This window comes from Pogona vitticeps, chromosome 1 (genome assembly GCF_051106095.1).
Source record: "Pogona vitticeps strain Pit_001003342236 chromosome 1, PviZW2.1, whole genome shotgun sequence".
In the NCBI taxonomy this organism is placed as follows: domain Eukaryota; kingdom Metazoa; phylum Chordata; class Lepidosauria; order Squamata; family Agamidae; genus Pogona; species Pogona vitticeps.
Genome location: NC_135783.1, coordinates 168,268,922 through 168,295,157, shown reverse-complemented (window position 1 = coordinate 168,295,157; position 26,236 = coordinate 168,268,922). Strand labels below are relative to the sequence as shown.

Below are 26,236 nucleotides of genomic sequence, written 5' to 3'. Positions count from 1 at the left end.
GGTCTTCAGTGGGGGGTGGGGGGTAATCAACATCCAGTTTAAGTGCTTTCACCAATCTAGAGAGCATTTGTGTATAGGAGGAGAAATCCTCCGATGGTGAAGAAGCATGAGGGTCTGCCGTGTCCGACTCAACCACTTCACCCTCTGGCTGATCATCCCCAGAGTCCGAGTCCTGAGAAGAGAAAGAAGCCTCTTCATGGGGCATCTCTAAATGGGGTCTTTTGGGTGGCCTGCGCTCGACGTCGAGAGAAGGGGCCATTGTACGTTTAGGAGGCTGTGCAGCAGTAGACGTTGAAGGCAATGAACTCGTAGCTGCAGGCTGTTGAGGCGCCGTAGGTTGCTCAATTGGGGGAGCAGTAGACAGAGGCGCTATGACGTCAAGATTCCGTCGGCGCCGATGTTTCCTTGGTGGTGTCGGGGTCGAAGAGGAGGAGACGTAAATGTATTTGTCCCTTCTACGACGTTGGTGATGATCTGATGAGGTTGAGGACTCCGACATTGAATAGCTTCTTCGATGACGATGGCGGCGCTTCTTGCGCCGATACTCAAAGTCATGGGAATCATCCTCCGAGGAAGAATGGCGTCGACACCGAGAGCTGCGGTGACGAGCAGTTGTGTCTCGACGCGAGGAACAGCGTCAATCAGCTGGATGTTTCTTCCTCTTAGCACTGCGCTTACGAGGTGGCGACTTCGACCTCGAAGCAGACGAGGACACAGAATTAACCAATGAAGCCCGCCCAGTAGGTGTGGGGCTGTGCAGAGCGGAGATTAAGCCTGCAGTAGCGCTGACCAGCTGGCTCAGCGTCGGTGACGAAATAGTTGCAGGGAGAGTAGGCTCAGCTTGTTGAGGAGGTAGCGAGACGGCGACCTCCGACAGCGAATCCCTGTCCCTAGAGGAGTCCTCCAAAATGGTAGAGGGAACAGAAATGGACACCGGCGGCAATTGTTTTAAGGTGTCAGAACTTTTGGCTGAGGATTTTTTCTTTGTTTTGCAGAGGTGGACGGATTTCTTAGGAGCTGCAGTTTTCTTTGCAGGAACTTTTTTCTTCGGCTTCTCAACCTGCTTGTCTTCAGGTATTTGCGAAGAAGAAGAACCCTCAGTCTGGGGAGTTGCAGGAGTTGAGGGGATCTCCATTGGGGCAGGTTTGGACGATGACAATGCAAGATCCCAAAGATGATATTAGAGCCTTTGCCTCCTAGCTTTTAGCGCAGCCTTAGTGAACGCCTGACAGTGTTTGCAGGTTTGAGTTAAGTGAGCCTCCCCGAAACAAAAAAGGCAATGACTGTGACCGTTGTGGAAGGGGAGCTTTCTGTCGCAGTCTAAACACTGGCTAAAGGGGCCGGAGGGGGACATAAGTTGGTGGAAAAAACCGCTAGCTCATCGCGAAAGTAAGTCCGTAAAAACCGTGGGAAAACCAATGGCAACCAAGACAAAGGGCAAACCAAATAGAAATCCTAAGTCCGAATCCGTGTCAGGGGCGGAGAGAGTAGAATAGTCAGTCCAGGCAAAGTCAAAAATCCGTAGGAATTAAATCAGAAAAAAAGCGAAATAGCAGAGCTCGAACGAGAGGTTCCAAACCGCTGAGTGGAGAAATGGAACTGAGGTTTGGGTGGGCGGAGCATGCACAGTACAGTCAACCTTAAACTTTGTTTCTTTTCTCTTTAGCTCGAGAACATTCCGAGAGGACCAACGCTGGCGCTGATTTAACCCTTTTTGTGTTCATTCACAGAAGACCACGCAGAAGAAGAATGTGTTTGCCCAGAGCATGAATAACATCAGGAGGGCTTTAAACTGAATTGGAAGGAGAAGGGAGACGCAAGCACAGAGTTAAGGATAGATGAAGCCTTACACACAATAAGAGGAATGGACCAAACTGATCAAAAGGGTGATAATATAACATTAAAAATAATAATAACAATAATAACAATAATAGTCATAAAAATGTACAAAGATGGACAGGCCACAAATCACACAACCTCCGGTGTCTGTATACAAATGCCAGGAAGAAATTTTAATTCAGGAGGGTAACTATGACTTGATAGGAATAACTGAAACTTGGTGGGATGTCTCCCATGACTGGAATACAGCAATTGAGGGGTATAAACTGATCAAAAAGAGCAGAGAGAATAAAAAGTGAGGTGAAGTTGCAGTATATGTCAAAAATACACATTCCTGCACAGAAATACAGGAGGAGGAGATTGGCTGTCCCACTGAGAGCATCTGGATCAATCTAGTTGGGGCAGAAAACAAAAGGAACTTGGTAGATGGAGTCTACTACCAACCACCAAATCAATGAGAGGAAGCGGATTAAACTTTTGAAAAACAAATTGCAGGGTTTTCAAAGAGAAATAACCTGGTAATGATGGGAGATTTCAATTATCCAGATATATGTTGGGAGGCAAATTTTGCCAAATATGGCCCTTCCAAGAAATTCCTGGCTTGTGTGGCTGATAATTTCCTCCTACAAAAAGCGGAGAAAGAATCTAAAGGATTTGCTATCATTGACTTGATTCTCACCAACAGAGATGACTTGGTGGGGGAAGTGATACTGAGGAAAGCTGAAACTACATTTTTGACTTGATCAGTTGACAGTATATTTAGAGAAAGACCAGGTCTCGGAAGAACTCAACCGTGAAACATTCACACTTAGCCTAAAAGGCATTTATGGCTGACATAGAATAACAAGTAACATACACTAGCGAGATACAGTATTGAAGGTTATACTGTATATCAGGGCCCAGGAAGACAACGCATAAACATATCAACAGATAAGGGAAATAGATATTTTATACCCCAGACTTTTAGGCGCATTCCAGGTGCACCATGGGCATAGGTCAAGGAAAGATGTGGCATAATATACATTTCTACAACTAACCAATAGATTATTAGAGCTGGCATCAATTACCCAGTGAGGGACTGGATACAAAGTTGGGGTACAATTAACCAATAGAATTGTGGTACTTTTATTACTCTTTGTATTATTATAAAACATACGTACACTGTATTTTTCGGGTCTTCTCTGCTTTTAAGGGAAGTCCCAGCTGACCTTTCTTACTAAAATAAAATCGGACCCTTTTGTCTCTGCCTGATTCCTTGCCGGAAAACCGAAACCCAGATTTGGTCGGTAACAGGAGTGGCATTAAGGGGAACTTTAGGCGAGAGTGACCATGTCCTTCTAGAATTCTTGATTTCAAAGGAAACAAAAGCAGAATGTAGCTGCACATTTCTGCTGGATTTTAAAAAGGCCAATTTTATTCTCAGAACTAGGATAAGTAAGGTCCTCTGGAAGGAGATCCTAACAAGAAAAGGAGTCCAAGAAGGGTGGGAGCTTCTTAAAAAAGAAATCCTAAAGGCACAACTACAAACAATTCCAACAAGAAAAAAAGTGGGAGGTGGAAAAAAAGGCTAGTATGGTTTCACAAAAAGCTCAGGGAGGACCTAAAAACCAAAAAAGACATGTACAGGAAGTGGAAAGAAAGCTAGGCCACCAAGGATTAGTACAGACAAGTAGCAAGGAAATGCAGAGATGGCATTAGGAGGGCAAAAACTGAGAATGAGCTGTTAGCTTGAGACACTAAAAGCAATAAAAAAGCATTCTTCAGGTATGTGAGTAGTAAAAGACAAAGAAAAGACATAGTGGCACAGCTGCGCAATGGAGATGGGAAAATGATAACAGAGGACAAAGAAAAGGCAGAGGTGCTCAATTCCTATTTTAATTCAGTCTTTTCCCATAAGACAGACGATCAACTTCCAAACAAATTGGAAGTGCAAATGGGGGGGGGGCAGGATTGCAGCTGGAGATTAAAAAATAGTCAACAAATTACCACCTTGAACGAGTTCAAATCTCCAGATCCAAGAATACTGAAGGAACTGGAGGAAGAACTCTGAGAACTGCTATCCATTATTTTCTTGGACTCATGGGAAATGGGGGAGGTGCCAAAGGATTGGAGGAGGGCCAATGTTATCCCTATCTTTGAGGAGGGCAAAAAAGAGGAACCAGGGAACTACACGCCAGCCAGCCTGACATCAATCCCAGGCAAAATTCTGGAACAGATCGTAAAGCAGTCATTGTGCAAGCACCTAGAAAACAATGCAGTAATAACTAGAAGCCAACACGGATTTGTCAAGAACAAATCCTGCCAAACTAATTTGATCTTGTTTTTTGATAGAGGGAGTGCTGTAGACATAGTATATCTTGACTTCAGCAAAGCTTTTGACAAAGTGCCCCATGATATCCTGATTAGCAAGCTAACTAGGTGTGGGTGGGATAGATCAAGTCTCAGGTGGATACACTTGCCTACAAAATCACTTAGAGGGTGATGACTAATGGGTCCTTCTATAACAGTGAGGAAGTAACAAGTGGGGTACCCCAAGACTCAGTCCTGGGCCTGGTGCTCTTCAATATTTTTTTAAAGACATAGATGAGGGAGCACAGAATACTTGTCAAATCTGCAAATGATACCAGATTAGGCGGAATAGTTACAGTCATGACCAAAAATACTGGCACCCGTGCAATTCTGTAAGAAAACGCAACTCTTCTCTCAGAAAATTGTTGCAGTTGAAAATGTTTTGTACTTACATGTTAATTTCTTTGGTTTGCGTTGGAACGACACAATCAAACAGAGAAGAAAAGTCAAATCTGATACACTTCCACACAGAAACCCAAAAATGCACTGGCCAAAATCATTGGCACCCTGTCTAAATTGTAAGAAATAATTGCTTTTCAATTATTTGTGATGCTTCTTTAATTTGTATTTAGACACACCTGTCGCAATTAAGAGGTGTGGGCTGTGAGTTATTGATCCCATAAATGAGATCAAAAACCACGAAACAGGAAAATCCAGGCTCCATTCACTCCCATTCGAAGTTAACTGCTTGAGTCAACACAGTTCCCGGGACATGAACTCTTGGCAGCCTGCATTTAAAGTCTGTTTCGATTTTATTAAAAAGAAACCACTTAATACCGCATCTTTACTGTTTAATGACTCAATTTTGGTAACGTAAGCCAAATTAATTATCTATAGGGAAATTGTTCTGTTCAAAGGACTAGAAAGGCCAATTATTAAACAACATAAGTTTATTTAAGTGAACAAAGAAAACATTTCTCTACAGTTTCATTTCTAAGCAACAGCATAACGGTTCAGCACCTTCTATAAAAATTAACTATTAAACAAAACAAAAACTAAACTATAAACTAAGGTAAGCAAACGATATTCTTACACAGTCCATATTGTTGAATTAGGTTCCTTCGCTTGGATCAAAGAAATGCGACGCCATGTTTTCAGAATCCCAAAACTCTCTTCTCCCCCCTCCGAGTTACTTTTTCCAACCTCTTGTAAATTTCTCCAACCTGCCCCCTCCTGACATATTCAACCAATCACGAAGGCAAGAATTAGCATAGGGCACGCCTTACTTTCCCACCAACACCAAAGAATTGTTTATCATTCAGGTTAGAGATATTTTGACTCTGCCGTGTTTTCCTCTCCAGCTGCAGCGATAAGAAAAGCTGAAAATAATTACTAGTAATTTTCCAGAACTTAGCCTGTGTCAGACTCAAAATGGATTCCTCTATGGTTAAGACATGACTACATAACCCATCTCTAATTAGAAAAATACATTTCATCACACACCCCCACTAAATTTCTTCTAAATTCAGAACAGTTATTCTGAGCTAATTTGAAGTAAATTGATAAAACAACTAAAAGTAAACGATTATATATGGATTATAACAAACTATAACAGCAATACAATCTTTTGGCACACCATTCAGATATACAAAAAGGAAACAGCACGTTAGTGTATTAGCCACAATAACTACTCCAACCGTCCTCCATCTTCTTTAGCGGTCAGGAACATCTGGATCTTCACAGTACATCCTGGACAGTCCATCTGCCACTACATTTAGCTTTCCAGGTATATGTTGAACTTCAAAATCAAAATCCTGTAATGCTAAACTCCATCTTAACAATTTTTGGTTCTGAGACTTCATCTTTTGTAACCAGACTAAGGCTCTATGATCAGTTTGGAGTGTAAATTTACGCCCCCATAGATAAGGTCTTAAAAGATTAAGAGACCAATATATAGAAAGAGCCTCTTTTTCAAGGATTGCATAATGTCTCTCTCTTTCCAAGAGCTTTCTAGAGAAGTATGAGATAGGATATAGATTCCCATCCTCCCCTTGCTGTAACAAAATAGCTCCTAATCCAAATTCTGAAGCATCGGTTTGCAAAATGAAAGGCTTATCAAAATCAGGTGATTTCAGTATAGGGGCATGAATAATCTTCGCTTTTAAGGCCTCAAAAGCCCCTTGGCACTCGGGGGTCCAATTAACTTTGACAGGCTGTCTCTTCTTAGTTAGCTCTGTCAGAGGTGTAGCCAATTCACTGAAATCAGGGATGAATTTCCTGTAATAGCCAACTACACCTAAAAATGAACGCACTTGTTTCTTGGTTTTTGGAATAGGCCAATCATTGATAGCTTGAACTTTGGCTTGCAGAGTATGAATTTCACCTTGACCAACCAAATGACCCAAATATGTGACCTTCCCTTTCATCCATTGACATTTACTAGCTTTGACAGTAAGGCCAGCTTGATGAATTCTAGACAACACAGTTTCAACATGAGACATATGAGAGTCAAAATCAGAACTGAAAATAGCAACATCATCAAGATAAGCACTAGCAAAAGGTAGACCTTTTAAAACTTTATCTATCATTCTCTGAAATGATGCTCCTGCGTTTTTCAATCCAAATGGTAGCCTTTTGAATCTAAAAGTGCCTACATGAGTGATAAAAGCGGTCTTATCTCGTGAATTTTCGGCTAAATCCAGCTGCCAATAAGCATTCTTTAAGTCAATTATGCTGATAAAATTTGCCTTGGCCAATTTTTCAATTAAATGATCCATTCTAGGCAATGGATAAGGATCTGAAACAGTAACACTGTTTAACTTCCTGTAGTCAACACAGAACCTTATCTCATCAAGAATCTTGCCAGTAGAATCTTTTTTCGAAACCAGAACCACTGGAGATGAGTATGGGGATGATGACTCCTCAATTACATCCAGAGATAACATCTTTTGTATCTCTTGTTCAATCCGTAGAGCATGATCACCAACTGCTCTGTATGGACTAGATCGAATTGGCTGACTATCGGTAGTGATAATTTCATGACTGACCAAATTTGTGTAACCTGGCTTATCTGAAAAAACATCTTGATATTTTTCTAAGATTTGGTACAGCTTTCCCTTCTGGAGTGAGGTTACCTGTCAAAACAAGGTTGTCAGACCAATCACCAGCATCTTCTAATTCAGCTAGCATATCTACAGGCTCATATTCAGACTGATAACAAGCAACCTTATATTGCAAAACCATTGCAGTTCTGTCTTTATACAATTTCAACCTATTGACATGGTAACTTACAGGCTTTTTATCAGAATTCAACATTTTTACTAAATAATTGTTATTCCCCAGTTTCTGTGCCACTTCCCCTGGACCTTCCCAGCCAACTTCTAATTTAGAAGGTCTGAGGGGGTTTAAAACAAGAACCAAATCTCCCACATCAAATTCCCTGTGTCTGGAATGTCTGTCATGGTAGAGTTTCTGGGTTGATTGAGCATTTAGCAAATTGTCTTTAGCCAATTCTTGCACAGCTAACAGTTTTTCTTGCAGATTTCTGACAAAATCAGCAACTGGAACTGTGCTGCTTTTCACCACACCTTCCCAATCAGATTTCAGGAAATCCAAAGGTCCTTGTAGATTCCTCCCAAATACCACTTCACTTGGAGAGAAACCACCAAGAGAAGTGTGAGCAGAACTTCGATAAGCAAATAAAACAAATGGTAACAGATCGTCCCAAATGTTACCATACACCTGTACCATGGTTTTGATCATCCTCAGTAAGGTTTGTTGACCTCTCTCAATTAACCCATGACTTTCAGGATGATAGGCGGAGCTAAATTTTATTTCTATTCCACTAAGTTCACAAATTTTGTCCATTAAGGAGCTACGAAACGCCCCTGCCTGATCACAAATTATCTGAGATGGTACTCCAATACGTGAGCACAAGTCTATGATGATGCGCGCGATGGTGGAAGCTCTTAGATTACTCAATGCATAGGCCTCGATCCAACGACTAGCTTGGCAGATGAAAGAGATGATGTATTTCTTCTTAGACTTAGTTGGAACAAAAGGTCCCATGACATCCATTTGCAAACATTGGAAAACTTGATCAGGTATTTCCATTAAGAGCATTTCAGACTTTGTTTTATCGGTCTGATAACCGGCTCTTTGGCAATAGTCACATGAACTGACATAGTCCTTCACATTTTTGTTAATACCAGGCCAATAAAAATGCTGAGAAATTCTTTTTAAAGTTTTTTGCACACCTTGGTGACCACTAGATGGATTGTCATGAGCTAATTCAAGAATCCTCAGTCTGTATTCCTGTGGTACTACCAGCTGTTGTGTGGGTTGCATGTTCAAGTGTGATTTGGGATGATATTCTCTATACAAAAGTCCATTCTGGCCCCACACAAAGTTAACTTGCTGTGTTATTGGGTTTTGAGCATAGTCATCTGCTTGTGCTCTCAAGGAAGCTAGTGAGGGATCAGTCATTTGCTTCACTTTAAACTCAGCTGACCCCATAGGCACTGATTCCTCTATTTCCACTTCTGTATTAGCTGCATTATCTTGTTCTGCCACTAGATGTTGCTGCTGGTCTAAGTTTGTAGTAGGGACAGCTTCATCAGAAACACTCCCAGTCTCTGCTTTTTGGGTTTGGGAACGGGTAACCACTTTAACAGCAGGACCTTCCTGACTCTGCTTAAAATTCAAATAGGTGAGGTCATTTCCCAGCAAGAAGTCAGGTTTCCCCGCATGAGTGAGGCAAAGTTTAGTACCACGCCAATTTTTGAACGATAATTCCACAAACGCGAGAGGAATATGTTGTTCTCCCGCCTCTCCTGAACCATAGGTCCTAATGGGTAACCTTAAATTGTCCAAAATCAGTTCTGGGTGCAAAAATTTTCGGGATATGGAAGAAAGTTCAGCACCAGAATCACTGTAAGCATTTAGAACCACCTGTTCTTTATCAGTATACAAAATCACCTCCTCAGAATAAGTCTTCATAGCCCATTCTTTCTGAGACTCAGGGATCACGCAATCCGGGTCCATCAGGGTATACTTTTTCCCCTGTGGAGACTGTCTTATAGCTCCTGCTTGTTCTCCTCCACGAACATCTAATATTTGAGGCACATAGTAATTTACCGCTGCCTGTCTATCACTGGCTAGTGAAGCGGTAGTACTCCCACTGGGTTGATTCTGTCTAGGCATTGTGCCCATGACAGACTGGCTTTGAGTTGGTACTTGTTGACTCTCTGGGGTGTTAGGGCTTACCAGAGATACTTTGGGTGTGCCTCCCTTGGATTTGCGTGGCGCTGGTACCGGTGTCCTAACATCTGACTTCCTAGCTTGACTAGGGGGTCCTTGAGATAGTCCACAGTCCTTTTGTAGATGAGGGCCACCGCATTTAAAACAAGCAAAAGTGGGTCTGCTTTGATTTGGAGCTAAACTCCTGCGCTGATCAGTTGAAGTCTGCCTATACTCTTGATGGTAAGGCTTTTTAAAATCAGGCTGGCTTTGTCTCTTAGGTGCCTCTGCTCTAGGCGCCTCTGCTCTGGCTCTAGGCGCTGGTTCCGGCTTTCTAAACGATAACAATTCGTCAGTCCTCAGCGCAAGGGATTGGAGGTCTTTAAATTCTCTCTCTAGTAAAGAACTCCTCAACTCTAAAGGGACCAAGTTCATAAATTGCTCCATGAATAATGCCTTTCTCATATCTGCTACAGATCTGATTTTCAAAGAGTCCAGCCATTGGTCTCCTAAAAATTCCAGCCTGTCAGCTAAAGCTGCATAACTCTCATTAGGCAGTTTTTTGATTTTCCTAAAATTCTGCCTCAATAGCTCTTTTGTATAACCAAATCGCTGTTTAATAACCCAAACTAATTCAGACCAATCATAATCTTCCTCAGCCACTTTGGCTACTATTGTGGCGAGTTGACCGCAAATTTGTGAACGAAGGAGTTTGACAAACCAGTCCCTAGGTATCTCCAAATCTTGGCAAGATTGCTCGAAATTCTTAAGGAAGCTCAACACACAATAGCCCTCCTGGTATCTAGGTAGACTTCCCCTATCCACACTGGCTATAGAGTCTTTAATTGCCTGTTTAGCCTTTCTCTTTTCCTGCAGCTCTTGCACTTTTTGCTCTCTGCACTTATTCTTCACTTTCTCAGCCTGATTCAAAGTGTTAACAAACTCCTTTTGGGATCTCACTAGATCTGCAACCAGCTGGGTCAATTCCTCAGACGCTGGCATCGGTGTGGGTGGATTTCGCCCCCCCGCACCAGACGGATTCTCACCAACGGCTTCCTCTGTAGGTCGGGGATGTTGCTCCTCCGCTCGCCCTCTGGAATTTCTCCGGCTTGGAATAGGCAATGGGTCAAACTCCTGGGGGTACCCAGCCATTTGTAAATCCAATTGGTCTTCTTCAACTGAATCTTCCACAATTGATTGTTCCCCCTCCGATTCCTCCATCAGCAACCTCAATTCGCTGGATGTTTTCCTCCGGCCAGTTCTCCTCTCAGTAACATGCTGAGCCATGCTGACTGCTTGCAGCCGCTGAGCTGTAAACCTCCCACTGTTTCGGCAATCAATTACCGCCAGCCATAAAACTGCCCTGAAAACCCTGATAAGGTGCTGTGCCTTAGCTGTGCCTAGCAACGAAAAAGCTTACTTTAGAAATTTACACCTAGTCCTTTAACAGAATCCGCCCCCACAACTGACCCTTTTCAGCCAGGGCTTCAGTTGAAAAGAAATAGAGCAGAGAAAAGAAAAAAAAAAATTTAAACAGTTAGCAGGACAACCCACGCTGTGTTGCTGCCTTGTTTCAAACTGAAAGCAGTCCGTGCCTGACCCTCAGCTTCAATTTACCACAGCATCTGGATAAATCCAAAGCAAACTGTGTGTAAAGAGAAAGCCCGGGCGTAACACTACTGAAATCAGGTTGCAAATCAGGCCCGTGGATCGTCCCACCGCGCCACCATGTGAGTTACTGATCCCATAAATGAGATCAAAAACCACGAAACAGGAAAATCCAGGCTCCATTCACTCCCATTCGAAGTTAACTGCTTGAGTCAACACAGTTCCCGGGACATGAACTCTTGGCAGCCTGCATTTAAAGTCTGTTTCGATTTTATTAAAAAGAAACCACTTAATACCGCATCTTTACTGTTTAATGACTCAATTTTGGTAACGTAAGCCAAATTAATTATCTATAGGGAAATTGTTCTGTTCAAAGGACTAGAAAGGCCAATTATTAAACAACATAAGTTTATTTAAGTGAACAAAGAAAACATTTCTCTACAGTTTCATTTCTAAGCAACAGCATAACGGTTCAGCACCTTCTATAAAAATTAACTATTAAACAAAACAAAAACTAAACTATAAACTAAGGTAAGCAAACGATATTCTTACACAGTCCATATTGTTGAATTAGGTTCCTTCGCTTGGATCAAAGAAATGCGACGCCATGTTTTCAGAATCCCAAAACTCTCTTCTCCCCCCTCCAAGTTACTTTTTCCAACCTCTTGTAAATTTCTCCAACCTGCCCCCTCCTGACATATTCAACCAATCACGAAGGCAAGAATTAGCATAGGGCACGCCTTACTTTCCCACCAACACCAAAGAATTGTTTATCATTCAGGTTAGAGATATTTTGACTCTGCCGTGTTTTCCTCTCCAGCTGCAGCGATAAGAAAAGCTGAAAATAATTACTAGTAATTTTCCAGAACTTAGCCTGTGTCAGACTCAAAATGGATTCCTCTATGGTTAAGACATGACTACATAACCCATCTCTAATTAGAAAAATACATTTCATCACATGGGCAATATAGTAATCACACAACCAGTTAAGATGGAGAAAAGTTTTCAACCTTTGTTTTGTGTGCGACACTGAGCATAGAGAAAAGAATGAAATGTGAAGAGTTGTCTGTGGATTTGAGAGAAAAAATTGTGGAAAAGCATAGATAATCTCAAGGCTACAAGTCCATTTCCAGAGATCTTAATGTTCCTGTATTCACTGTGCGCAATATCAAGAGGTTTACAGCCCATGACACTGTAGCTAACCTCCCTGGATGTGGACAGAAGAGAAAAATTACTGAAAAAGTACAACGAAGGGTTGTTTGAATGGTGGATGCAGAACCCAAATTAACTTTCCAACAAATTCAAGCTGATCTGCAGACACAGGGTATGACAGTGTCAGCTTGCACTATCCGTCGCCATCTGAATGAAAAGGGGCGCTATGGTAGGAGACCCAAGAGGACACCACTGCTGACACAAAGGAATAAAAAAGCAAGACTGGAGTATGCCAAAACTTATGTAACAAAACCACAATTCTTCTGGAAGAACGTACTGTGGAGAGATGAGACAAAAGTAGAGCTTTTTGGTCAAGGACATCATGGTACTGTTTACAGAAAAAGAAATGAGGCATTCAAAGAAAAGAACACAGCTACAGTCAAACATGGTGGAGGTTCAAAGATGTTTCGGGGTTGCTTTGCTGCTTCTGGCACTGGATGCCTTGACTGTGTGAACGTATCATTAAATCTGATGTTTACCAAAGAATTTTGGGGTGCAACATAGTGGCCAGTGTCAGAAAGCTGCATCTCCACCAGAGGTCATGAGTATTCCAGCAGGACAATGACCCGAAACACACTTCCAAAAGCACTCAGAAAAGGTTACAAACAAAGCGCTGGAGAGTTCTGAAATGGCCAGCAATGAATCCAGATCTCAATCTCATAGAACACCTGTGGAGAGATCTCAAAACAGCAGTTGGGAGAAGGTATCCTTCAAATCTGAAGGCCCTGGAGCAGTTTGCAAAAGAAGAGTGGTCTAAAATTCCAGTAGAGAGGGGTAAGTAACTCATTCATGGTTACAGGAAATGATTAATTTCAGTTATTTTTTCCAAAGAGGGTGCTACCAAATAGTTAAGGGTGCCAATAATTTTGGCTAGTGCATTTTTGGGTTTCTGTGTGGGACTGTATCAGATTTGACTTTTCTTCTCTCTTTTTTGTGTTGTTCCAACGCAAACCAAAGAAATGAACATGTGAGTACCAAAACATCTGCAACTGCAACAATTTTCTGAGAGAAGGGTTGCATTTTCTTACAGAATTGCAAGGGTGCCAAAATTTTTGGTAATGACTGTAACCATTCCGCCTAATTTTCTGAAAGAAGGGTTGAATTTTCTGACAGAATTGCAAGGGTGCCAATATTCTTGGTCATGGCTGTAATACTGTAGAACAGCGTTCCCCAACCTTTTTAGTAGTGCGGACTGGCGGAGCCTCTGAGGGAGGTGGGGCGGCCCTTCGCACTTGCGCTCTCTGCGCATGCTTGAAGGAGTGAGGGAGTGCGTGCCAGTGGTGGCGGCAACCTGGGAGTCTTTTTATTTTACTAAACATTTTTTATTTTACTACTCACCACCCTCCGCGGGAAATTCAAATGTAGCCACTGGTGCCGGTTCCGGAGCTGGAGGCACCAGTGGCAGGATCGGCCTGCTGAAGGCGACGAGGAGCACCTACCCTGGCCTCGTTGGAGCCTGTCAGGAGGCCAGCAGCCGGAGCACCCGGCTTTTGCCCTGCCTCCCGGCTCCTGCCCACCCCCACCCCTACGTCGCCGCTGCTGGAAGGAGAACAGCTGGAGCACCCGGCTCTTGCCCTGCCTCCCGGCTGTTGCCCACTCTCCCACCCCCTGTCACCGCCACCGCCACTGCTGGGAGGAGAGCAGCTGGAGCAACCAGCCATGCCCTGTCTCCTGCCCACGCCCACCCCTGCCGCCGCTGCCGGGAGGAGAGCAGCCGAAGCACCTGGCCATGCTCTGCCTTCCAGGTCTTGCCCACCTCTATTGTTTTGTCGCCGCCGTCAGGCCGTAAAGGCAGACCTCCCCCCACTCCCCTCCCCACTGCTGCTTTGCGTGCACGGGTGCTTGCGTGAAGGGGTGAGGGAGCGCTCGTGCCGGCGCTAGCATGTGCGCGCGCAAAGCAGCTGTGGGGAGGGGAGTGCGTGCGGGGGGGGGCGGGAGGTCTGTCTTCACGGCCCAGTCGGGCTCAAGGCACGGACTGGCAATGGGCCACAGACCGAGGGTTGATGATCGCTGTCCTAGAATACAGAAACAAAATTCAAAATGACCTTGATAGGATGGAGCACTGGGCCAAAAGGAATAGAATGAAATTCAAAAGGGAAAAGTGCAAAGTACTGCACCTCGGAAAAACAAACCAACTGCACAGTTACAAGATGGGGGATACCAGGCTCAGCAAAACCACGAAGGAGAAGGATCTTGGAATTGTCATAGATCACAAGCTAAATATGAAGCAACAGTGTGATGTTGCTACAAAAAAAGGCAAATGCTATTTTAGGCTGTATTGGAGAATTATAGTCCTCAAATCCCAAAAGGTGATAGTCCCCCTCCATGGACAGAGTTCCTACTCCAGTCCTCTGAAGATGCCGGCCGCAGACACTAGCGAAACATCAGGAAGAACAACCTTCAGAACACAGCCAAAGAGCCTGAAAAACCCACAATAACCAAAACTGATAAACATTGAATTCCATTTTAATTGCTTACCAGCCTGGGAACAGGAGACTGGATGATGGAAAGTTGGGTGTGGGCTTGTGAACAAAGGATTGGATATCATCAGGAAGCAGAGACTTTGATTTAATTTATGCAAAGGGGGGCTAGATGTTTGTTTCTCTGTAGGAGGAGGAGGAGGAGGTGGTGTCAGGTTTAGAGCCTTCTTTGACTGATAGAGAATGAGTGAGAAGAAATGGTGACTGTATGGAGTTTACTGTTTGCTGATGATGCAGCCATTGTTGCCCACTCTGCTGAAGACCTCCAACAACTTATGAATCGTTTTAGCAAGGCCTGCCAAGACTTTTGACTAACAATCAGCCTAAAGAAAACACAAGTCATGGGCCAGGGCATGGACTCGCCTCCTATTACCATCTCCAAGCAAGAACTGGAGGTTGTTCATGACTTTGTGTACCTTGGCTCAACGATCTCTGACACTCTCTCCCTAGATGTCGAGCTGGCAAAGCAGCTACCATGTTCTCTAGACTCACAAAGAGAGTATGGCTCAAAAGAAGCTGACGGCATATACCAAGATCCAGGTCTATAGAGCCTGTGTCCTGAGCACACTCCTGAAGAGACCCTTGTCCAGCAGGCCGCGAAAGCAGCAAAATCAAGGAGCTGGACTGGGGACAGATTGTATCTATCTTCAGTGTGGAAGGGATTGTCGCTCTCGAATTGGCCTTCTCAGCCGCACTAGACACTGTTCCAAGTCCTCCATACAGAGCACGTTACCATAGTCTCTCGAGACTGAAGGATGCCTAATCTAAATCTAACAAAATTTGAAGAAATGGTATTTCAGAATGAAAAATAAAATGGGTATTAAAAATGAAGGAAATGAAAAATAAAATTTATAAAATATTAATAGAAGCAGAGGATCTGCAAGAAATTTTAAAGATGCTGTGGGATACATATTTGGGCCAGGAAATAAGTACTGAGAAGTGGAAGAATTTGTGGAATAAAAGAATTTTAAAATGTATGTCTGTAAGAATAAAAGAAAATAGTTATAAATTGGTTTGGAGATTATTTAACACTAGTGAAACTGAATTATATGGATAAAATAATTACTCCAAGGTATGTTGGAGATGTGAGCAATAAGATGAAACCTACTTCTACATGTAGAAGGAATGTGAATATATAATTAAATTTTGGAAGTTAGTTTTTAACAAAATTAGTGAAATATTAAATTTAAATTGAAAGCATGTCCTAAAATAGCACTTCTACTATTTGAGAGGGAACAATGGAAGTCAGCAACAAAATAATTGATTATAACTTTAGAAACAGCAGCTAAATTAATAATAGCAAAGAACTGGAAGGTTTAACTAAATGAATGGTATAAAGAAGTGTGGAATATAGCTAATAATGATAAATTAACATGCGAAATTAAAATAAGGAATGTTAAATAAGAATGTGTTTAAAGATATGTGGGAAGAGCGGATGTGTTTGACTTCTCCTCTTTGGTTTAAAATATAAGTACCACTACCATTCTTGGCCCATACTACCAGAGTGTTTTCTCTTTAAAGCACGTGCAGAATGCTCTCTCATTATTAAGGGGGATGGTGGTGGTTCTACTAATAAAGTTCACAAAGGAAGGAATTGGGGGGGTGCATTTGACAAGGGGCTTCTGGGTTTCCCTCTCCCAGCTGTGACTGTCTGGAATTCAGGCCCCAAATTCTTTAGAGTTCCCACTCATGCATTTAAGCATGTGAACAATTGAGAGTATTCACAAACTCACCATCTGTTCCAGGGAGATGAATGGCCATGGGGAATATGTGATGGAAGAGGAACTATTCCCAGAGTTGAAATGTGAGGTAAAGAAGGTGTAGGGATTACTTGATAATGTAATGCATTCTGGTTGTATTGTCTGTGACCATCTGTATGTACTACGTTGCCTCACCAGAGAGGCCATGAGGGCCTTGATAAAAGCTAGAAGTTCCAGTTTGTTGATATATCTTTGTCCACATGGGACCAGAGGCCCACAGGAGTGAGGGTGAGGAATTCAATAGAATAGTCAAACTGGATTATGGAGAGGCCCCACTCCATGATGATGGACCTCCAACAGTGCAAGAAAGGTACTAGAGATTCTGTTTAGTTTTTCTGTTGTGAATGAGATTTGTCGAAATTTAGGCCTTTCACTTTTAGATGTGTAGAATGTGACTGAAGCAGAAAGGGTAGGACATAGTCTGTCCCCAAGTTTAAGTCCTGGATAAGAAGATGGTCTCTTCCATTGGTATAAAAACTATTGCTGTGCCAGTTGGTTATAGAACCCCATGCATTTGGCAGTTCCCCTTAAAATGGGTCATTTGAAGGACTCACCAACTTTCATAGCTAGCCTGTCCTTGCTTCAGCCGACGAAAGATAAAGGGAGGCACGCTCTTGTTCATGGTGGGTGGGAAGGGGAGACTCAGAGGCAATGAGACAGAGATGAGTTTTTCTTCCCTTTGGGTTTTTCCCTCTCCGGGCATGAGAAGCCCTGCCAGGGGCTCGCCCACATTTTGGCTGCCTCTTTTCTGCCTTAAATAACTGCATGTCCCAGCCAACCTGCTTGCCTACGGCCCTCAAGCCATAAAAGGCTGCAGAGTTCACATGGCATGCTCTTGCCAGAAAGCGATGCTCCATGCCCCCCTTGCTCGCTTTCCCCCTACACTTTCTTGCAATGAAAGAAATTTTGGGTTACAAAACTGGGGGTGTTTTATACATTGGGGCATCATATACATGGAAAAATATGGCATTTTTTTCTGCCCAGTGTATCCAGCTTGCATCCCTCACAGTTATTGTGAGTTGTAGATTGTTCTTCCTCCTGCCCTAGTCTGGGCACCATCCACCATAGTGGAGTTGGGGGTGGGACTGTTTGGATAGAAAGGATGCGTCGACATCAAATATCTTGTAAAAAGTCTCTACACATCTGGAAGTTGAAGGTAAAGTTGAGGCTTAACCCAAAAGTCAAGGAGGCAAGACCTCATGGCGAAGTACACAGGTGTAGATTATTGCTTGTCAGTCTGATCATAGTGAGGATCAGAATGATGTGGAGGTGGTTTCTGAAACTGAAATTGAAGGACTTGGCAAGATGGAGAATGAGGTCAGAATAAGACTGGAGGTCCATCTGATGAAGATGGGAAGCATGAGTCCATCTGTGGAGATACCATTCCCAAGGTTGCTAAGCCACATGGGTGTTCTAGTGAGGGAAAACTCTCCTAGCATCCTGTGGCTGCTTCTGAGGGGAGGAGCTGCCACCATTCTTCCTCTTTCTCATTATCATAGAGAGCTTGGCATAGAGGCCTTTCCTTAGGCCAATCAGAGGGCTTGATTAATTGCCTTTCTCCAGACCAACTCTAATGTAACCATTGTCCTATCTGAACCCTGTTTACTATCTGTAATGCTGTCACTACCTATGACCTTGTAATGTTAATAAAAGAGCAGTCTCCTGGGGGCAGGGCAGACCGAGACGGACAGAGAGAGAGTCAGACGACTTCTCATTCTGCTTCCTTGCTGAGTCGCCCACCAGGAGTACTGCTGGCAGACATCCATCTGTGTGTGTGGCTGACTTCTTTAATCTATTGCTAAGAGACTCTTTGTTATCCATTATCTGGTGATCACCACAAAGCCCATCAGCCTGCTCATTGCCTGAACCCAACATCCACCATATCTGACTCCAGAGTGGTCACCTAAGCTGAGGGAGTCTCTTCTGATGACTCCAAGTCAGAATCAGAGGCTCAGGATTGGGAGCCTTCTGAGCCCAAAAGTTGCTCCTGTTCAGGTTGTTGTGGTGCTTGGGAGTGTGGAATGCCCCATGCTACAGAAGTAGGAATTATTTTCTGGTGTCAAGAGTCAGTGTCGAGGCAATCAAACCCACTGTATCAGTACTGAGCAATGACTCTGGTTGGTCAGGACCAGACATTCTATTAGTACAGTGAGTAGGCAGGTAGTGTCTCTGGCATTTGGACTGCAATGCTGAAGTGGCCTCGGTGGGGGGGTTGTTTCTGAGATGTCAATACTAAGGCAACAGATTTGTGGGCAAGGGGATCCTGTACTGGGTCAGACAGTAGGATCAGCACTGAAGCCAGGTAAGCCAGGGGAAGCCATTGCTGGCGAAGCAGCTTGGAATCAAAGCAGGAAGCCAGGCTTCAATGTTGAGAACAAGTGTCTGGTTGTTAAGCACAGCAATTATCTTCGGGCACATACTGGTGTTGGTGCAAGGCAGACAACTGATAGCCAGAGTGGCAGCATGGCCTCGGGGAGAACCAAGGCAACCTCATACAGACGGCGATGTGCTTACCCAAGTATGAAGACTCGTGATAGGTATGGCACAGCTGAGAACTATGTCAAATGGTGCTGCTGTGATAGTCTTACTGTTGTTCAGGACAAGATGGTTGAAAAGCTGGCATAAGGAAGTTGGATAGGTGTTCCACATCCAACAATTGGGAATGGCTTTGATGGGCTGGGCAAGTGGCCCCATGAGGGCTACAGCAGTGTACAATGCACTGTGTTGAGGTAGCTGGAGATGGAGAAGATGAACAGTCGGAGAACATGGGAGGCTCCTCAACAAGGTGGAGAGAGGGTTAGATGGCGCAGGTTCATTCCTGAGATTGGTTAAAAGCCAGACAGGTCAAGGAATTATCACAGGATCAAGGAATCTTGTCATCAGAATTGGAGTAGAGACAGACAATGTCTAGTTTGCCTGGCACGGGAGGCTGAAAAGGTAGGTTGGACTTGTCACTAGGTTTTGTTTTTTTAGATGAGATAAAAGAATTGGAAGTAGACTTCTTTATGGTTGTTCTGGGTTTTTCGGGCTATTTGGCCGTGTTCTGAAGGTTGTTCTTCCTGACGTTTTGCCAGTCTCTGTGGCCGGCGTCTTCAGAGGAGAATGGGTTGCTGTCCTCTGAAGATGCCGGCCACAGAGACTGGCGAAACGTCAGGAAGAACAACCTTCAGAACACGGCCAAAGAGCCCGAAAAACCCAGAACAACCATTAGATCCCGGCTGTGAAAGCCTTCGCGAATAGACTTCTTTCTCTTCTTAGAAAACTTTATTGCTGGGGCAATTGTGGTGAATGGCTTGGAGGCTTTGGAAGACTTGGGACTTTAGTGCTGGAGATGTTCCTGGAGTGGAAGGTAAGTGTTGGATTCGACTGTAGGTTGGGATCGCCTGTCAGCATCAGGGACTAGGTCATGGGAGAGTTGCATGCTGCCAGTAGGAGCAGGTTAGAGAGTCCAAGCCAGTCGTCAGGACTTGGAGGGAAGTGGACCTTTAGGTGATCCTGCCAGTGTCTCGAGGCCACTTTAGTCAAACTGTGGCAGAGAAGACAAGACTGAGGCTCATGTCCTTCCCCCAAGCAAAAAGGGCAAAAAGAGTGCCCACTAGAAAGTGGGAACATGCCTCCACAGTGACAGCTCTTCCCGAATGGACTTTTAGCAGCCATAAAAATAGGGGGGGGAGAGGTAATTAGGATTAAAAAATGTTTAGGAGATTTAATCTGTGTTAAGGGAAGATAAGAGGAGAAAATCAGCAGAATTAATTAAAAATAGCCCGGAAGATCTACTGGAGATAGATCAAGCGCATAAAGATCGACAAGTTACCCACCTGTAATTGTAGTTCTTCGAGTGGACCTCTGTGATTCACATCGTGGGTGATTTACGCCTGCGCAGAACCTCATCAGAAGATTCTAGAGCTTCTGCAGTAGCAATAAACACATTAGAATATACCCCTCCCCACCCGTATAAGTACCTTGGCGCCAAGCATCCTCTTTCAGTTGTGTCAACCGCCGCTTAATAGTAAGCAAACAATGGCATGACAGAGGGGAGGATGGGCAGGATGTGTGAATCACTCAAAGAATTACAATTACAGGTGGGTAACCTGTCGTTCTTCTTCGTGGCCACTGCGAATCACACCCTGGGCAACTAATAAGCTCTTACCCCGAGGCAGGGTGTCATGCCAAGGTAGGGGCTAGAACAGAACGTCCAAATCAGACTTTTGCCAGAGGTCAAGTCTATAATGACAGATATAAGTGGATGGCTGTGCCCAAGTGGCAGAGGCACAGTCATCCAGAAGAGGTACGCGGCACAGAAAGGGTGTAGAAACTGCCACTACCCCGGTGGAGTGAGGGCGAACCACTCTAGGGGCTGGTTGTCGAGCAGGTTGGTATGCCAAATGAATGGTAGAGACAACCCATCTGGAGATAGATTGGAAAGTCACCTGACGCCCTTTTGTAGGTAGCTAATGGCTTATCAAGACGTGGTGGTGCTACGGGCTAAACCGCAGAAGCCTGTGCTGCAGGGCCAGAAAACCAGCAGTCGTAAGATCGAATCCACGCAACGGAGTGAGCTCCCATCGCTTGTCCCAGCTCCTGCCAACCTAGCGGTTCGAAAGCATGCAAATGCAAGTAGATAAATAGGGAACACCTCGGTGGGAAGGTAACGGCTTATGAAGAGACAATATTGAGTGTCTAAAAGGTTGAGTACGTTGGAGATAAAAAACAGGAGCTCTTACATCCAACATATGGAGTATTTTTTCTTGATCTGAAGAAGGTGACAGAGAAAATGAAGGAAGGACAATCGTCTGGGAAAGATGAAATGGAGAGACAATTTTGGGGAGGAAGGAAATGTCCATGAATAACTTCACCTTATTGGGAAAAATTATAGATAAGGGTAGTCATAGCGTAAAGCTGCCAATTCACTAGCTCATTGGGCTGAGGCGATGACTACGAGAAAAGTTGTTGTAAAGGTGAGGAGTCTTAAGTCAGTTGTAGCTAATGGCTCAAAAGGAGCTTTAGTAAGCTGTTTCAAAACAAGAGTTAGTGACCATTGTGGAGAGGGACGTTGAGTATCGGGGTAGATATGTGAAAGACCTTTAAGAAAACGTTTCATTCACTCCCAAGCCAACTACACCAGAGCACAGAGTGTTGTCCTCTGAAGATGCCAGCCACAGAGACTGGCGAAACATTAGGAAGAACAATCTTCAGAACACAGCCAAAGAGCCTGAAAAACCCACAACAACCATTAGATCCCGGCCGTGAAAGCCTTCACGAATACATTAAAACGTTTCATTGTTGGATGTTTGAAGAAGTTTGCTGCTGGAGAATTCGGAGGTTGGTATATTATTGCTGAAAGGTAGACTCTCAAGGATGAGATGGCTGAGTTTCGTAGTATTGCCGGTTATTAATTGAAAAAAGATGTAGATCGAGGATCATCAACTTCTCATTCTTCTCGCAGGGAAAACCATTGAATGAGACCAGGGAATATGGTGTTGGCTTTGCGGTCAGAAATACTCTTCTGAGGTCCATTGTTCCACCTACTGTGGGGAGTGAAAGAATCCTGTCTCTGCAGCTCCACTCATCAGAGGGACTGGTCACCCTCATTAGTCCATATGCACCAACACTGTCGTCCACAACAGAAGTCAAAGACAAATTCTATGACGATCTGGCAGCTAATATCAAAAAAGTCCCTGAGAGAGAGCAGCTGTTCATTCTCGGAGACTTTAATGCTAGAGTTTGTGCTGATCACTCTTGGCCCACCTGTCTAGGCCGTTTGGGCATTGGGAAGATGAATGAAAATGGCCAGCGCTTGCTGGAGTTTTGCTGTTATTATGGTCTTTGTGTCAGCAACACGTTCTTTAATATGAAGCTTCAACACAGAGTTTCCTAGAGACATCAGCTTGATTTGATCCTCACTAGATGTTCTAGCCTTCCTAGTATTACGATCACACATAGTTACCAGAGTGCTGATTGTGATACTGATCACTCCCTGATGTGTAGTAAAGTAATACTGCGAACAAAGAGATTGTATCACACGAAAAAGGAAGGAAGACCACGTATTGACTTCAATAAGATTCACAATCAAAGAAAAGTGAGGAATTTGCTCAAGCGCTTCAGGAAACCCTTCCAGGCCCAGCTGATGCAAATGCACCTAAACGATGGGAACATTTCAAGAACACTGTTTATAACACTGCCTTGTCCACATTTGGCAAGAAGACCAAAAAGACGGCCGACTGGTTCGAAGCCCATTTGGAGGAGTTGATGCCAGCCATCGAGGATAAGAGGAGAACTCTAGCAGCATACAAAGTCTGTCCTAGTGAGTACAATTTACAGGCTCTTTGAGCAGCTCGTAGCCAAGTCCAACCGGCTGCCAGGAGATGTTCTAACGATTATTGGCTTCAGCTCTGCTCTCAGATACAGATAGCAGCCAACACAGGTAACATCAAGGGAATGTATGATGGCATCAAGCAGGCTTTAGGTCCAATACAGAAGAAATCTGCTCGAAGTCTGCTACAGGCATGAGCATCCGGGACCGAGCACAGCAGCTAGACCTCTGGGTGCAGCACTACTCTGAGCTATATTGCAGAGAGAATGTAGTAACCGAAGAGGCATTAAATAACATTGAGTGCCTGCCTGTCTTGGAAGAGCTGGACAGTGAACCAACTTTAGGAGAAATAAAAGTGGCCTTGGATTCCCTTGCCTCTGGCAAGGTACCTGGGAGGATAACATCCTCGTTGAAGTGCTGAAGTGCTGTAAAGAGATCATCACCACCGAGCTGTATGAAATCTTTTATCTTTGCTGGAGGGAAGAACAAGAAGGATGCAAACACCATCACATTGTATAAGAACAAAGGAGACAGGGGCGACTGCAATTATGTCTCTTCTCAGCATTGTAGGGAAGCTGCTGGCCCGTGTTGCGCTGAAAAGACTCCAGGTACTTCCAGACAGAGTCTATCCAGAATCACAGTGAGGATTTCGAGCTAATAGAACATGGTATTTTCTCTCAGACAGTTGCAGGAGAAATGTAGGGAACAACAACAACCACTCTTTGTGGCCTTCATAGATCTTACTTTGACTTGGTTAGCAGGGATGGCCTTTTTAAAATACTTCCCAAGATTAGATGTCCACCTCAACTCCTTAACATCATCAGGTCTTTTAATGAGGAAATGAAGGGCACTGTAGTTTTTGATGGCTCAACATCAGATTCCTTTGACATCCGAAGTGGAGTAAAACAAGGCTATGTCTTCACACCAACCCTTTTTGGGATATTTTTTGCTGTCATGCTGAAGCAGGCCTTTGAAACTGCAATAGAAGATGTCTATCTCCGGACTAGCGAGAGGGGAGATGGCTGGAGCGCAGGTGGAGGAAATCCCGCTGGGAGTCTGATCGAACATGACTTAGAGCCCATTATCAGGCCTATTTCGTGGCAATACGGCTGGCAAAATGGCAATATTTTTCCAGCCGTATCGCTTCATCAGAATGTCGTCCAGCAGAGCTCTTTCCGGTGGTCCGGGATCTTCTTCAAGCGGGAAATCCGGTGGAGGTCCCGGATTGCTCATCAGCTCGCTGTGATGAGTTTGCCATCCATTTTGAGAGAAAAATCGCTCAGATTCGCAGTGGGTTGGACTCCACAGTTACTGCAGAATCAGAGGATGTGTCCAGTGGGCCGTGCTTAGGTCAAGTATTAATGGATGAGTTTCAACTGTTAAGACCTGAGGATGTGGACAGGGTGCTTGGATCTGTCCATTCTACCACCACTACGCTCGACCCTTGCCCATCTTGGCTAATTGAAAGATCTGCAAGGGGGGGGTTGCACCTGGGTCCAGGAGGCCGTGAATGCCTCTTTGAGAGATGGTCCCTACCACCTTGAAAGAGGCAGTAATTCGTCCACTCCTTAAAAAGCCTAACCTGGACCCAAGGCTAGTGGTTAACTACCGACCAGTAGCAAACCTCCCTAATTTGGGCAAAGTGTTGGAGCGGGTTGTGGCTGGGCAACTCCAGGTGCTGCTGGATGAAACTGATTTTCTGGATCCATTTCAATCGGGTTTCAGGCCTGGTTTTGGTACAGAGACTGCCTTGGTCGTCCTGTATGATGAACTTTGCAGGGAGAGAGACAGGGGGAGTGTGACCCTGTTGATACTCCTGGACCTTGCAGCGGCTTTCAACACCATCGACCATGGTGTTCTTCTGGATAGGCTGGCTGGGTTGGGAGTTGGGGGGCACTGCTTTACGGTGGTTCCGCTCCTTCCTGGCTGACCGTGTCCAGAGGGTGGTACTGGGGAACAGTTGCTCTGCCCCATGGCATTTATGTCATGGGGTTCCTCAGGTCTCAATACTGTCCCCCATGATGTTTAACATCTACATGAAACCGCTGGGAGAGGTCATCAGGAGGTTTGGGCTGAGGAGTCAGCAATATGCTGGCGATACTCAGCTCTAACTCTCGTTTTCCACCAATCCAGGTGAGGCGGTTTCTGTGCTGAACTCGTGTCTGGACCTGATAATGGACTGGATGAGGGTTAATACACTGAAACTCAATCCAGACCAGACGGAAGTGCTGTTAGTGGGTGCTTCACCGGACAGGTTGGAGGGCCATTTCCCTGCCCTGAATGGGGTTACACTCCCCCTAAGGGACAGGGTCCACAGCTTGGGGGTGCTCCTGGATCCCAGTCTAACACTGGAAGCCCAGGTGGACTCGGTGGCCAGAGGCGCCTTCCTTCAGCTGCGGAAATTATACCAGCCCTACCTGGACGAGCGGAGTCTCATGACAGTTACACACACACTGGTAACATCTCGCATAGATTACTGCAATGCACTCTACGTGGGGCTGCCTTTGAAGACGGTCCGGCGACTGCAGCCGGTCCACAATCGAGCTGCACGGCTGGTGAGTGGTGGGGCCGCTAGGGAACATATCAAGCCAATTCTATTTAAGTTACATTGGCTACCAGTTGCTGCCCGAGCCCAATTCAAAGTGCTTGTTTTGACGTATAAAGCCCTAAACGGCTTGGGCCCTGGATACCTAAAGGACAACCTCCTTCCATATGAACCTACCCGGCAGTTAAGATCTAACCAGGGGCCCTTTTGAAAGAGCCGTCCTTTAAGGAGATAAGAGGGAGGTCTTGTAGAGAAAGGGCCTTTTCGGCAGCTGCCCCCAGACTATAGTATGCCCGCCCGACTGAGATTCGTCTGGCGCCGATATTGATGACATTTCGGCGCCACGTCAAAACCTTCCTGTTCCAGAAGGCTTTTAACTGAAATAATATCAGCTGTGGATCTTATAGCAATTTTTAGAATATATATTTAAATTGCATTTTAATTATTTTGCCCTTTTATTGTATTTTAAATGCTGTAAGCCGCCCAGAGACCTTCGGGTAGTGTGGGCGGCATATAAGTTACATAAATAAATAAATAAATAGATAGATAGATAGATAGATAGATAGATAGATAGATAGATAGATAGATAGATAGATAGATAGATAGATAGATAGATAGATAGATAGATAGATAGATAGATAGATAGATAGATAGATAGATAGATAGATAGATAGATAGATAAATAAATAAATAAATAAATAAATAGACTGAGAGGAAAGACCAAAGTCAAGCTGAAATGCATGTGGGACTTCCTCTTCGCAGATGATGCAGCCGTTGTTGCCCAATCTGCTGAAGACCTCCAACAACACATGAATCATTTTAGCAAGGCCTGCCAAGACTGAAGAAAACACAAGTCATGTGCCAGGGTGTGGACTCACCTCCCTCCTCCACGCAACAATTGGAGGTTGTTCATGACTTTGTGTACCTTGGCCCAATGATCTCTGACACTCTC

General features: G+C 44.4%; 1 protein-coding gene across 4 annotated transcripts in view; it reads right to left on the bottom strand.

The window, feature by feature from the left end:
• Positions 1–26,236, bottom strand: part of POFUT2 (protein O-fucosyltransferase 2) — a 94,152-nt gene that overhangs the window by 13,823 nt on the left and 54,093 nt on the right. Inside the window, exon 9 of one of the 4 annotated variants that reach the window (XR_013537713.1) lies at positions 20,245–20,335. The exons of the other annotated variants lie outside the window; for them this stretch is intronic. The gene's annotated coding sequence lies outside the window, so the exon portion shown is untranslated. The remainder of the gene's footprint in view (positions 1–20,244; positions 20,336–26,236) is intronic. 4 annotated transcript variants of the gene reach the window in all.